The following is a 14121-nucleotide window of genomic DNA, read 5'->3' as shown; positions in this document are numbered from 1 at the left end:
CCTGAAAATAAACAGAATACTATTTCATGAACCTGATTTTGAAACACCTGCCATTTTGATTTTAATTGGACTTCATGATCACAAACATGAACACACTGTTCAGGGGCCTAGAAGGTGAAATGTGATGCAATATTCACGATCATTGAGATAATTAACATCTCATTAAATTGAACCCCAATGAACACGGTTCTTAGTCATGACGTATTCCATTTATAAAGCATATTTAAACAGGAGATTTCCCGTAGGAGAACATTCCTTGGTCCACTTCCCATCAAGCAATTTATCACTTCACACGGCCATCAGACCATATGATTGTATCACGGCACATGCTCGCACACCACCAAGGACAAAAAGCAGACATAAATGAATGAATAAACACACACACATGGGCAAAGACACACACTATATCAACCACTAACTCTCCTCCCACTCACTTATTGATGATGTAAAAATTGGATAAGTGCCGCAGAGGTCTCTATAAGGAGGTGGTGGGAAGAGCTCAAATCTCATTATTCAGCTGACCTCTGACCTTTAGAGCAATGGTAGACCCGAGGTATTCCCTAAATATAGCCTTATAAATAAACATTGAGCACCTTTTTCCCCTCTCACAATTCCCAGAATTCCTCTTTTTTCTTCATTCTTTGCCAAACGATGCTTCATTTGATCCATTTTCTATTTTGGTTACTCTCTCTTTTCCTAACGTTGGCTGAATATATATTGCTACTTTAGCTCTGCTCTCTGTGTGTTTATAGGAGAGATGATGTTTTTAGGCAGACCTGTATTTTACCAGCGTAGAAATGTTGTTTTATGATAAAGCGAGGTTGAAAATGTGTTTTTTTTCTCCCCACCAGGCTGGATGAGCATGTGTCTGGCAAGCCACAGTGACATACAGCCCCATATATAACCATCACGCATTACTGCTGACAGTGAATGTTAACCTGTCAGCGAATCCCACATGCACACACACACACACACACACACACACACACACACACACACACACACACACACACACACACACACACACGCACACCTCGTCCCTGCCCCCAACCCTTCCCAGCCACTATTAAACCGCACATAGCCATACATAAAGGAAAGAATGGGTGGATGGGATATAGGGGTGGGTGATAACTATTACAATCACAGGACAATACTGCACAATGCAGTGCACACTGCAATACACTGCACAATGCCCTTAAACCCATCACCACCCTCTGGTCTCCCCATCCCCCTTCTCCCATTCCCCTCTCCTCATCCTCACTCCAGTCCCTGTTACCCCCAGCTGGACCCCAAAATGAATCCCTTGTGAGTTTTTCACACTGTCAACTAAAACACCTTGGTAGTGTGTTCATTTATCGTTTTAAGGCCTTGTGATTCTAGTTTGCTTTTACCTTTTTGGTTTCCACATTCTGCAGTATTTAATTCTTGCTACAATACTTTCCGGTACATGCAGCCTATTGCAGACGCTACAGTATAAACAACAGCATTTGCACTGAGCCAATATGCGAGAGCCGCAACGTGGACAAATGTGAAAATGGTGTGTAGTTTTCTCTGGCTGTTTTTTGTTTCTACAGAGAGCTGCAATTACACTGCAAAAAAACTGCCGTCCAATGGACTGAGGTAATTAGCCGCTGCTAAACAGACTTCAACTTCACGGGAAAACAAAGGGATTAATTGCAATGATTATCAATTAAACTATCACGGCAAGAAAAGGAGCATTAGAGGTTCTCTGTTTTCTTTTAGAGCCGGTCCGACTCCATGCGTTAACCCAATGTCTTTTTGTCTTTTAATCTGTTGCCCCATCTGCCATTGTGGCCATTCCAACACTCTGCCTGTTGAGTTAGCCAGACACCATTTGTTTAGTTACTTTATTTAGTTTTGACATTAGATATTGAACTGATATTTCAATAGTGGAACGTCATCGAGGGAATATCTGCTTGTGTGTTTAAAAACATTCCAAAACTTACCTGGTCCAGCAACCCAGGTGACCCAATCGAACAAAAGCAGGTTGGCAGCCCCATGGCAGAGCATAACCGAGAGAAAGAGACAGGAGGAAGGCAAGAAAAAGAGAGAAGTCATATTCATCGTTATTCACTGTGTGTGCCCAGGTGTCTGGCTGGAAACGGAGGGACCCATAAGTCAATGTGCAACCCTGTCACAGCATTACAGCTCAATCAATGCCGCAAGAGAGCGAACTGCTGCTGACTCTCATACAACGCACTGGGACTTGTTCTCTAAGCAGACCAATAGCATCGACTCAGGAGGGAGTTGGAGTGACAAGATGTGTGCCTGTTAACAATCACTATCGATACTGTGGGCGGTCACGTTTGGGCGAGAGTTTCAGTCGCCAGCATCCATGTTTGATTGTCCTGGGATAGGAAAACGATTCATGTTTGTTTTGTTTTGCAGTATGTTTTCTAGTCAGTATCAACACGTCTTTAAATGCAGTCTTTTATTTCAGCATCCAGATTAAGTAATTTAAAGAGGTAAAAGAGCAATCCGCTAAATACTGTCAGATCTATGTGGTGTGTGTATCTGTGGGATTAAAATAGTAAGCCAAGAAGAGTGTTAATTACTGTCTAAATCAATTAACCACATTATCTTCATTAGCCTAAATATTTTAAAATTCTCCATCCTGGTGGAGATTTGAGGTAAGCTGCTCAACAGTAGATGGGTTAATCCAGGAATTACTCCAACGTTGATATCTTGTGATATTTTAAAAACTCACACACATCTGAAGTTTGTCCCTGCTCCGGGAGCTTTTTTTTTTTTTAAAGATAATTTTTTGGGCATGTTAGGCCTTTATTTATACAGGACAGCTGAAGACGTCGAGGAGTGAACCTCTATATATGGGCGCCCTGCTCTACCAGGTGAGCTACCCAGGAGCCCGATGCTATGGGAGCTTTTAACAAGATTTTAACGCAATTGGTTGCTGCTGCTTGGTGTCGGACTCATGGCCAAGGCTTAGATTTACTGTGATATATTGGAGTGGGAAACTACTTTAGCCCATTCCCAGAGCCAAGGGTCCTGGCCATGTTTGAGAGGGCTGGGCTGATTGTTGCCAGAGGGAGTATGTCTGACATCCAATCTAGAGTTCATTAAACAGCAATCCCGGGAAACATGCTGCACGTGCACATTGATACGCCCCATGCACACACATACACATGCACACACAGAAAATGTCCTCCACCAATATGCACGTGAGATATACATTTGCTATGTGTGGCTGCCCTCATTGGCCTGCAGTGCTGGAGGTAGTTAAAGGGCGAGAGAGGGAAAGCCCCTCTTCTCTCACACCTCACCACAGCTCAGTAGGAGGAACATCTTATCTCACTACTGCAGAGAGACAGAGAATTAGAGAGGGAGAAAGATGGATGGTAGAGGGTAATGTGAGCAGGGTTTTGCAGGAGAAGGACATAAGGGACTGAGAGAGAGAGAGAGAGAGAGAGAGAGAGAGAGAGAGAGTGGGCAAGAGAGAAGATAAAGAGAGAGAGAGAGAGAGAGAGAGAGAGAGAATGTTTAATCAATCTTATTTCCATAACTTCCATCCGCATAAGAAGCAGCCTTTGTGTGTTCCTACTGATTAAAAATGCGTTCTTTTAGCCAGATTCAACAAAAACATAACCATCCGACTGACAACATTCACATTTCTCCCACAAGAGCACATCTCATTGCAGCTAAGAAGCTTCTGCTACTGTAGATGGGACTGCCCCAAACATGAAAATACTTTCTACACCCACCACATATGTGTATCCCCCCGCCCTCATTTAAACGCACATTTGTGTTCGAAGGAAAAGTGAATTGGTTTTTATTCATCGTGAGCCACGGTGTAAGCGTGCCCGATGCTATGAAGTCACTCCAAAATGGTATCCTAGCAACTGTTGTCAGGGGCAACCAGCATCCTCTGCAGACAGCACAGCGAACCTCGCAGAGACTCAAAAGAGAGCCACATAGAGAGTGACAGCGTGGCGTGGTTGAGAGTTGACTGTGGCTATATTACTGTTTGCCGTGTCGCTATGGCGTCAACAGCGACACAATCTTTGCATCCCTAATCAAGAGTCATCATCTACCATCATGTGTCATTACTGTGATGGTTCATGAGAAGCTGATTGCACACAGAGGCCCCTTGGCTTTGCATGTTTCGCATCATGAGTTTGTTTGCGGGCACAGACACCCACAGAAACATGACCTATTTATATATTTCGGACACATACGGTATACTCACACACATGCCCAAAAGCCTAGCCAGACACTCACTATTGCATGTACCAGTCCTGACATAACGCCTACCCACATTCACACACTGCCCTCTACTGCTGAACATTAAACAAATCATAGAGGCATTTCCTCAATTTAAATAAAATATGACAAAGTTGTATGAGACTAAGACATCACGCCTGATTTACAGTGGATAACAAATTAGGATACTGTTTGCCAAAATTGTATCCTCGCTAAATCTCCAGTCATGAATAATGTAAAAATGCACGCGCATCAGATGCAATAATAGGACAGATAATGAAAATACTGAGCTCTATCTGCTATCTCCAAAATGATACAATCTGGATTCCCATCACTTACTGGAATATTAATACAGGAAAAACACATTTTTATTTATGGCATTCATCTCTTTGTTGTCCTGTATCTTTGATCTGACTATAATTGAATCCTTGTTCAAGAGTTGTAGCCGTAACATGCATCCATTAACATGTCATTCGGACACGGAAATAACTCTTCTTTTTCAGGATGTGATAAAGAAGGTGACAAAATTCAAAGCTGATGGTAAATGGTGTTAACTGACCTTCACTGATAGTCAAACAGCCGGGTATGGTAAGGAGCCTGTGTAAATGTAGTGCAGAAATCCAACAGAAGTAGCCTAGCCTTTTACCTTTGTTATAATCTGAACTACTCTGCATACTTTACCTAGAAGGTGTTGCTGATAAGGTTATGTGGGGATTTGCTATTTTGTTTTTCAGGTTAAACTGGGACTATATATTTCCATTTCAAAACAACAGTTAAATTGAAGTGCAGCAGAAGAGATGGTGGAGAAGGGATGGCAGAAACCTTAGTTTGAATGCAGACGCTAAATGCCTCACTTCATTCACTACTTTGTAGGTAAGAATCTGGAGGGCATAGTCACACATGGAGAAGGAGATGAAACCACACACGACATAAAGGATATGAGAACAGAGATAAATACGAGTGTGCCCTTTGCTCCATATAATCCACATACTATGTCGTGATCTCTCTAGGACCGACAGTTTCACCAGCAGCAGTAGGCTGGAGAAGCAGACTTTTGATCCATAATGTTTAAAGGTTCCAGCTCTGGAATGGCATTGATAAAGAGATGATGAAAGCAAAAGGGTAAAGTAGGGGAGGGGGGGGGGGGGGCTTTGGCCTCTACAGTGTGATGATAAACTTAACACAGAATAACTTTATGCGCATCTTATTTAAATAATTTTGAAACCAGATCTGGTAAAAACAAGATGTGGCTTTGAAGCAATACTTACATTGGCTGGTGTGTGTTTGCTGCTGGGTAATATATTATGCACTACAGAGGGGAGTAGTGTGGCTAAGGTCATGTAATGTTTAAAATCAACAGCTCTGATATCAGTCATCAATCAGAGAGAGAGAGAGAGAGAGTGTGTGTGTTTGTGTGTGTGTGTGTGTGTGTGTTTGGCATTCACTATTGACCTTCCTGCTCCCTGACCAGCGAGGCGTCGCACATTTCAACTAAGCAACTGCTCTTAGACAAAGGACAAGACAGAACAGACAGACACACTACACCTGGGGGATCACACCAACCCCCGGGGATCCAATCAACCTTGCAAAATTCATGGTGCATCATTTAAAACACAAATAAGCACTTATAGAATTTCCTTATGGATAGCACAAGACTTCATTTGGATCTGATTCAAAGGTCTTCATCTCCCTCTAGAGGCAGACAAGAGAAGCTACATGAAGCGGTCTATTGCATGTGCCCTGCTCTTTCATCATCTTCCTTCTGACATTGCTCCACTGTGAATCACTTGGAAAATGTGCGTGGTGGTAATATCCCCGGTACTTTTCTAAATCCTGTCACAGCTCTGCTATCGTGTTTCAAAGTGGCACCACCTCCACATTTTAAACCACACAGCACTTTTTACTTCCACTTTTAACCATTTTCACTATTTTGTATATATTTCTGTTTACTATTCTGCATATGTTTACTAATTTGTATATTTTGCACATTTTGGCATGTAGGCTATTTTTTTTTTTTTATTGATTTCTTTTTATTATTGATTTTTGAGTTTAACAGACACACCAATAACAGAAAAAACATATAAATACATATACACAAAAACATACAACAGAAAAAAATCACACCCAAAACGAACAGCAGATGCTGCATTGTCTTCAAACTAAGTTCAAAGCAAAACTTAACCCTCGTATTATGTTAAGGGTCAATTTGACCCATTTGCGTTTTTGTGTTGACCAAAACACTGGTTAACCTATCTTTTTCTTCATGAAATTGTATGACATTTCCTCATTTAGGGTCATGAACTTGTTCATTAAATCTGGACACACTGATGTGTAGTGGAATGTCTGCCACACTAGTTGATGATACTCAATCACTATTTCATCCCTTCATATCCCATCCAATAGAGAGCATCATACTGGACATGACCAACTTGCAGGGGAGCAGGGGCGGGTCTAGAAAAATATTCATGGAGTAGCGAGAGGGGGGCAGGAATTTTTTAGGGCAGACATATGTCCCTGTTAGTGGCTATCATCTTTACTATCAAACATGAACTAGTGTAAAAATTGCAATGTTCATTGTGGCACCATGAATTATGCAGAAACAGATGAGAAAATAATCAGTTTCTCAACATTTAGCCAAAGATGAATTCACAGTTCTCAGAAACGGTGGTGTAACAGGATGTTGGTGTTCACCCATCCTCGGGTTTCATTCTTTCTGCACATATGCTTTATTTCAGTAAAGCTAAATGGAAACATAAGGTCATTCTCCTCTTCTACCATTCGCTATGAGCCAAGTCTCTACCGCACATACAGACTAACACCTCCCCACCGACTAGGTCTCCATTAGGGACTCACATACATATATATAATAGACTTTTAAGACTTTTCAGAATATTTTCTTAGTTTTCACTTAATATATGAGCCAAAAGATGTGATTGCAGTGTTTCCTCTAGGATTTTTTTTAGCAGTGGGGGCAGATGTGTCGGACCCCCACCGGCGCATCGCCGCCAAATGTTTTACGTATTAAACTGAACGGACACTTCGCAGCAACACAAACAAATATATTTATTCACCTCTATTCACACACAATGAGGCATATTTTCATTTTGTTTTGATTGAACTGTATTTTTGAGGAACTGTAGGTCTACAACTTGAAGGAAACCAAAACCCAAAGTAGGCTATATATAGTAGGAAACCATTCATAATCAAACTAATTGCATATTTGCCTCAGTGGCAAAGTTGGCAGCCTTGCTGTGTGCATCTGATTTTTCTTGGCTTTTGGAAAAATAACTCCAAGGCTCGGTTATAGGGGAAGTCAGAAAGAGGTGGCCCATTAATGCTGAGTAGCATACATGCTGCTAGATGGTCCCCCTGTGGCCTGGACGTTTTGAAATGTATATGTGTAATAACTTTGCAAAATAAAAAAATACAATCCTGCATACCTGACTTTTCCTAAAATAGTCTGTATTTTCATTTAAAATAGTTTTTAGGTCGTATACATTACACAAAAGGCAAGGAAAATACAATCACTTTACCTATTTTGGCCATTTTCGCGGTTTTGTTTTTAATCTTTTGCGTGGTTGAAGATGCATCTTGGTTGCTTAGTAATAATCATATTCTCTGTCAGAGAAACGTAACTAGCGGTCTCGAGTAACAAGTGTGGGCATTAAGGGCATTAAGGTGGTAGCCTAAGTGGGCAGAAGAGAGATAGAGAAAGAGGAAGCAGACGTGTTGTAGATGCAACCGCAGCAGAGTTAGTGGTTATTCATGTTATACCGTGGGCCCTGGAGGTAACCAGTCTCCCCTGGTTTTCTGATCACGGTCGGAAACGAAGCGATCAAGAGAAGTTAACTCTTTGAATTGATTTTAACAGCTGATTAACGTGCGCATGTTTCCCCATGCGCTGATGCGCTCATCTGTTGACATTTCTGAATGCCTTCCTACAGTTGCTCAATAAAAAAGGGCTTTCCACACAACCAAACGTAGCCTACATGTGTCATTAGTATGAGGAAAAAAAAAAGAGATTTTAACTGAATTTCATATGCCATGATATGATATCAAGGGCGTTGTATTCAATCAACAGCCACGTGCAATTTAGCTAGCAGGTGAAGGTGAAACTAAAAATGTGTAAGAACTATAGACTAATACAGGCTTAAATGGATATAACAATATTAGTTATACGACTTACAGTTCTCAAGGATGCACACATGCCATCTAAACCGGGTCCCCCGGACACATTGACATAAATAAAACAGCCTGTCTCTATTTTTCTTTCTCCCTTTTCTCAGAGTGGCACGTGTGCCCACTCGCGTTGTGAAGCGCGTGTCTGCGCTATTCTGCGACTCTCTAACAATCACGGCTGATAGACGGCTTTTTTCTGATACCGTGGCGGGAGAAATCTAACCATGGCGGACCGCCACTTGCCAATCAACATAGAGGAAACACTGTGATTGTACGAGACAATTGCTTTTTAAAGCGCCCATATTATGCTCATTTTCAGGTTCATAATTGTATTTAGAGGTTGTACCAGAATAGGTTTACATGGTTTCATTTTCAAAAAACACCATATTTTTGTTGTACTGCTCATTGCTGCAGCTCTTCTTTTTACCCTGTGTTCAGGTCTCTGTTTTAGCTACAGAGTGAGACATCTCACTCATCTTTGTTGGCAGTCGCACATGTGCAGTAGCTAGGTAAGGATCATATCAGCTAGCTAGCTGTTTGTTTCTACAACTTCAGTAGTACAAGGCAGGATTAGCCAGGAGACTTCTTCTAAACGAGGGCACACTTCCAACTTTGCGTGGAATACCTGCAGAACAGGGACATATAATTAGTTCTTTTCTAGGTTACAGTGAACTAGTGTGTGTTGTAGCAATGTTTTGCCATTCACAACGAGCTAGCATGCTAGCACTAGCATGCTATGGTTTAGCAACCTTGTTTCGGCTAGTGACGTAAAAAGCCCTGCCGATTTTGAACAGCTCACCTGGAGACTGAATAAAAACATGAAAAAGGCGCCTGGGTAGCTCACCTGGTGAAGCTGGCGCCCATATATAGAGGTTTACTCCTCAACGCAGAGACCGCAGGTTCGACTCCGCCCTGCGGCCCTTTGCTGCAAATCATTTCCCCTCTCTCCCCCCTTACATGTCTTCAGCTGTCTATGGCCTAAAATGCCCATAGAATTATCTTTATAAAAGGCACATATAAATGCAACACAAATACTATCAACCAAATGAAGCTCAGCGCAAATTCTTTCAGGAAGACGTCATCAACCCAATCACTACTCATTCTTAAATCAAATCAGCTGTTTAGTAGTGACGCTTTCAATCAGACTTGGCCACGAAATTCAAGGGCAAATCACAGCCTTACAACTCTGCTTTAAATCTATTCTCTCCCTGTGCTATCAGCTGTCGTTTCAGGCAAAGCGCTGAACCCTCCTCTTCCCCAGCCACCTCCGGGCGTTGTGTTTCTGCCGGCTGTGCGCTCCATTGCCTCTTCGGCCCGGTCTCTGGTCTCCTCCGCTGCCACCAGTGTCTAGACTCCATCGGGGAGTTATGTTCCTATTCTCTACCCCATTAAAAATATTATTAATTCAATGGAGTCTAATCTCCAAAAGACTTTTATATTACAGTTGTACAATAAATATTTTTGCATATCTGCAAACAAAGTCTCTCCTGATTGAATTACTTTGCCCAATTAATGCTGTAAATTCATCTATGTGCTCTGGTCCTTCCTTCTTTTCTAGTCTGAAGGTTTTATTTTTTTTTTCGGAGATTCACACATCTGGCACAGTGGCCCACTTAAAAAAACCAAATATGTTCTTTCAGTTTCATAAATATACACATGTTCACCTCACAGGTTTGTGTTCTGTATTTTGGAAATTTTAGCCGGTGTGTGCCTTTGCCAATTAAAATTTTAACAAAGCAAATGTTAGAGACTTATATAATCCTGATGGACAGTTCCGTGGTTCAAGAGAGGGAGAAGTGAAAGGGTGGGGATTAAACAAAGCCCTTGTCTCTCCTTCTCATTTAGGGAATGGGTATCTTTTGGATTTTAACAATTCTGATTCTGCTAATTTAGTTTTTTTTTTTTTGTTTACTGAAGCTTGAATATTGCAAATGCAGAAAGTGATTCACAGGTCATATCAGCTTCCCATAGCTGTCTATCCTGTAAGTGGTGGTAACAAGACAGCTCTTCATAATGACAAGGACCTGTTCTCTGTTAACTCACTCCATATGGAAGACAATCAGCCCCACTGGGACCTGTGTCAACCAGAGTGTGAAACGTCAGAAGCGTGCATACACTGTTAGACACACACAAAACTATACACCTCCATATACACAAGCATATATCCACAGCAAACGCAATACACACAAAGGCAAAGCAAGTGAACTTGGAAGTGAATAGAGATTGGTCTTTCTACTCAGACATCTGCTCGGTCTCAGAGACAGATGGCGAGCCAATCAGACCGCCTGGTGCCTCTGCTACTCTCCTCCCATGCCACCCTGCCGCCCCTCCCCTAAACCTGCATCCTGGCACACATGACAGGTGGCACCTTGCAAATGTGACACCGCCATCGCCCTGAAAAATAATGTATGTATTCATTATAGGGCTGAACGGTTAATCGTTTTCAAATCGAAATCGAGATTTTAAAGAATGCAACTAGCTAATCGTGACGAACGTGATTAATCGAATGTGCAATATTTAGTGGAATGTTTGATGTAACATTTGGTTTAACATTTTTTATTTATCTTTTTATTATTATATTTACTGTTTTTTCATAAGATAAATTCAATTCAATTCAATTCAATTTTATTTATAGTATCAAATCATAACAAGAGTTATCTCGAGACACTTTACAGATAGAGTAGGTCCAGACCACACTCTATAAATGCTGGAATAATGTTACACTATCACAGATTGTTAACAGAAATGTCCTATTTTCAGTGGATTTTTCATTTATTTAGTAATACTTTATTTAACATGATCATAGAAGGTGCAACACTTCTTCTTTTTCACTATTTCACAACTAATGTGTTCACAGTGAGTTCACATAGATCAAAGGCATGAGATGATATCCACAATCAGACACAAAAAGCAGTAGACAGAGTACACTGACCTGCTCCTACCATACCCAGAGGCTTCAGGCCTCAGGTTCAGCCATGATTGATTAAACTGGAATGCACTAAGCTTATCGTGTTTTGATGCTGCAAATCTGAGCAGAAAACCCTCATTTATTTACCCTGAAAGGTTCCATAGCAGTATGACCTTCTAAAGGGGACAGCCGTCAGATAAATGTCATACGTGGGCTTTGCTGTGGGCAATATCCTGCCAGCCAACTAAAATAAGATGGGAATCTCCTAAAGCCAGCGCAGGAATCTCATCTAAACATTTCTGTCTGTTTGTTCTGGAAGCATTGATTGGCTGTACCACCATATAGTAGGTCAGGTGTGAGTATACGGGTAGTGTGTAAATGTATGAGTGTGTGTGGGCGAGAAGGAAAGAAAGATGCGGCTCTTTCTCGTGCTGCTGTTCAATCAATGAAATGGCCAGTGTCTTACAGTGAATACAAATACACATCTCGGCCCACGTTTATGCACAAACTCTTACACCGTATTGACCCAAGAATCAAATAATTAGTGAGCCTGGTTTCATCTGAGCAATTTCAGCGCATTACAAGGCACCTGCAGAGGTAGCCAGAACAGAGATGGAGAGCCCTAATAAACATAAGGATGAAGGCAGAGAGACAGAGCCCAGGGAATCACTGGCAGACTTTGATGAGCATCTGCCAGGGTACATAGGCTGGGTCACGTCCTGCTCGTTAATGCCTGTTTCATTAACCGCTTCCTCACATCACTCACACAAGATAAGCTCAGTTGATAACCTGGCTCACAGCCGGTCAGCCATTAGACACACAAGGAACGCTGCCACACTCTACTGGACTGGGAGACTGCCGCATACATTAACATGCAGGAAGGGATGCACTGTGCAGACAGACAGACAGACACACACACACACACACACACACACACACACACTTCACATATTCACACTTGAGACCTTTTCCTACACACACACACACACACACACACACACACACACACACACACACACACACACACACACACACACACACAAATGACCACAGCTGAGCAGATACTCTGGTGAAGTCAATTAAAATTGAGGCTCCTTCACCTCTGCAGCTCATCAATAGTCCTTAAACAGGCTGCAGTGTAAACAGCTCAGAAGATTTAATGGTATGCTGTGGTATCTCTCTCTCTCTGTCTCTCTCTCTCTCTCTCTCTCTCATACACACACACACACACACACACACACACACACACACCAACCCCAACACTTATACATTTATGCATGTGGTGAGAACCATTTCTCTTGTCTGTGCTACCTCTTGGCAACTCTAATTTATTCTCTCATTATATGTTTTCTTCTCCTCTCATTCCGGAAAAAGTAAAATTCTTAGCAAATTAAAACAAAACAAAAAAGAATGTTTGACATCTGTGATGAACAAAGGTTACAACCCAATCCAGCCTAAAGCAGACTGTCTTGATAATGCCCCTTTGATCTTTGACAGGCCAATCAATACTGTGATCACCGACAACTTTCAAAGCTGGACACCAGAGAATCAAAGCTCCAATCAATATCAAACCTTAGCTGTGTCAGTAACTTTGTGGACTCAGCATATAGTTTTACATTCAACCTTGAAGCAACTAATTATGTAATAACATCGAGATAACAGCATAAACTCGCAGTAATCAATGGTTTTATAATAACAGTCAATCAAATGACTACGTAATGTGAGTCGTCATTCATAAAAAGGAACCCACACACTAAGTATAATCAGCATCTCTGCAGCTCTTAGGAGCTTTTTTGTTGCTTTTTAAACCTCATTGTCTTTTAATAAAGGTGTGCACATTTAGCTATTGTATGGTTCAGTCTTCAGTGTCAATTGTCTCATCAACCCAGCAGCATGCAGCTGTTTTTGACAGACAAGCTCAAATAAATCCACCAAATGTTATCTGCCCAGCAGCAAATGGCGGACAAAGTTAGCTGCTAGCCAAAGATAGCTGCTAAGAAACGTAAACTGCTATGCATCATTAGCTGGTGGAAAGTCGGTCAGCTAGCAAGTTAAAGACGATGTTTTTTCTCAAGAGTTGGAAGAGACCAAAGCAAAGCTACAAAGAGAAAAAATATCACACTTACATTTTCCAGGTGGCCAGAATAAGCACTCCTGTGTGATGATAATGTTGCTCAATTTCTGCTGGATGTTAGCTAGTTCACCTTAACCATAACGACTTTATAGCAGCTGTATGAGGCGTCATAAGCCTACATTAACAGTCTGCGTCTGTCAGATTGCAATGTAAAAACGTTGGCGCTTATTTCAGGCCAGCTGCTGTTTTTGTGTTTGAAACTGACAAATACATCATTTCAGATGTCTAAATTAATTTCATGCCATTTTACAAAGGCGACTGTATAAATAGCCTGAGTAAAGTTCAGCAATGTCCACATCTAGACTTGTTCTTGTGCTCTATCATGTCACCTGATTGTTTCAAAATGAACCCAAAGGTGTAGCCTATTGCATATTTGTAGAAATTGTAAATAGGCTTAATTTTAAAGCATTAAACGTGATTAACAGTCTCAAACACAATGCATTGGGCATTGAAAATAAAACAACAGAAACATCCAACACCAATTTGATAATGTGTTAATGGTAGATCATTTTTTGAATAGAGATACTTGATCTTAGTTGTAGTTTCTTATATCATGAGCTTAACTATTTTACATGTGTTCAATATTTCTAAACTTTAGGTAAGTAGGTTATACAAAGTGTTCTTCCTTTCCACTTTTTACATAACAGAAATTTGCCTAAAC

At 41.2% G+C, this 14121-nt stretch overlaps 1 protein-coding gene across 1 annotated transcript in view; it reads right to left on the bottom strand.

Moving 5' to 3' along the window:
• The window catches only part of frmd4a (FERM domain containing 4A), a 103179-nt gene extending 89495 nt beyond the window's left edge, over nt 1-13684 (bottom strand). The window contains exon 1 of the mRNA XM_028584814.1: nt 13453-13684. The gene's annotated coding sequence lies outside the window, so the exon portion shown is untranslated. The remainder of the gene's footprint in view (nt 1-13452) is intronic.
• Nucleotides 13685-14121: the final 437 nt, after the last annotated feature.

Source organism: Perca flavescens, chromosome 8 (genome assembly GCF_004354835.1).
Source record: "Perca flavescens isolate YP-PL-M2 chromosome 8, PFLA_1.0, whole genome shotgun sequence".
In the NCBI taxonomy this organism is placed as follows: Eukaryota; Metazoa; Chordata; class Actinopteri; order Perciformes; family Percidae; genus Perca; species Perca flavescens.
The sequence above is the reverse complement of the archived record's forward strand: the minus strand, read 5'-3'. Positions and strand labels throughout refer to the sequence as shown.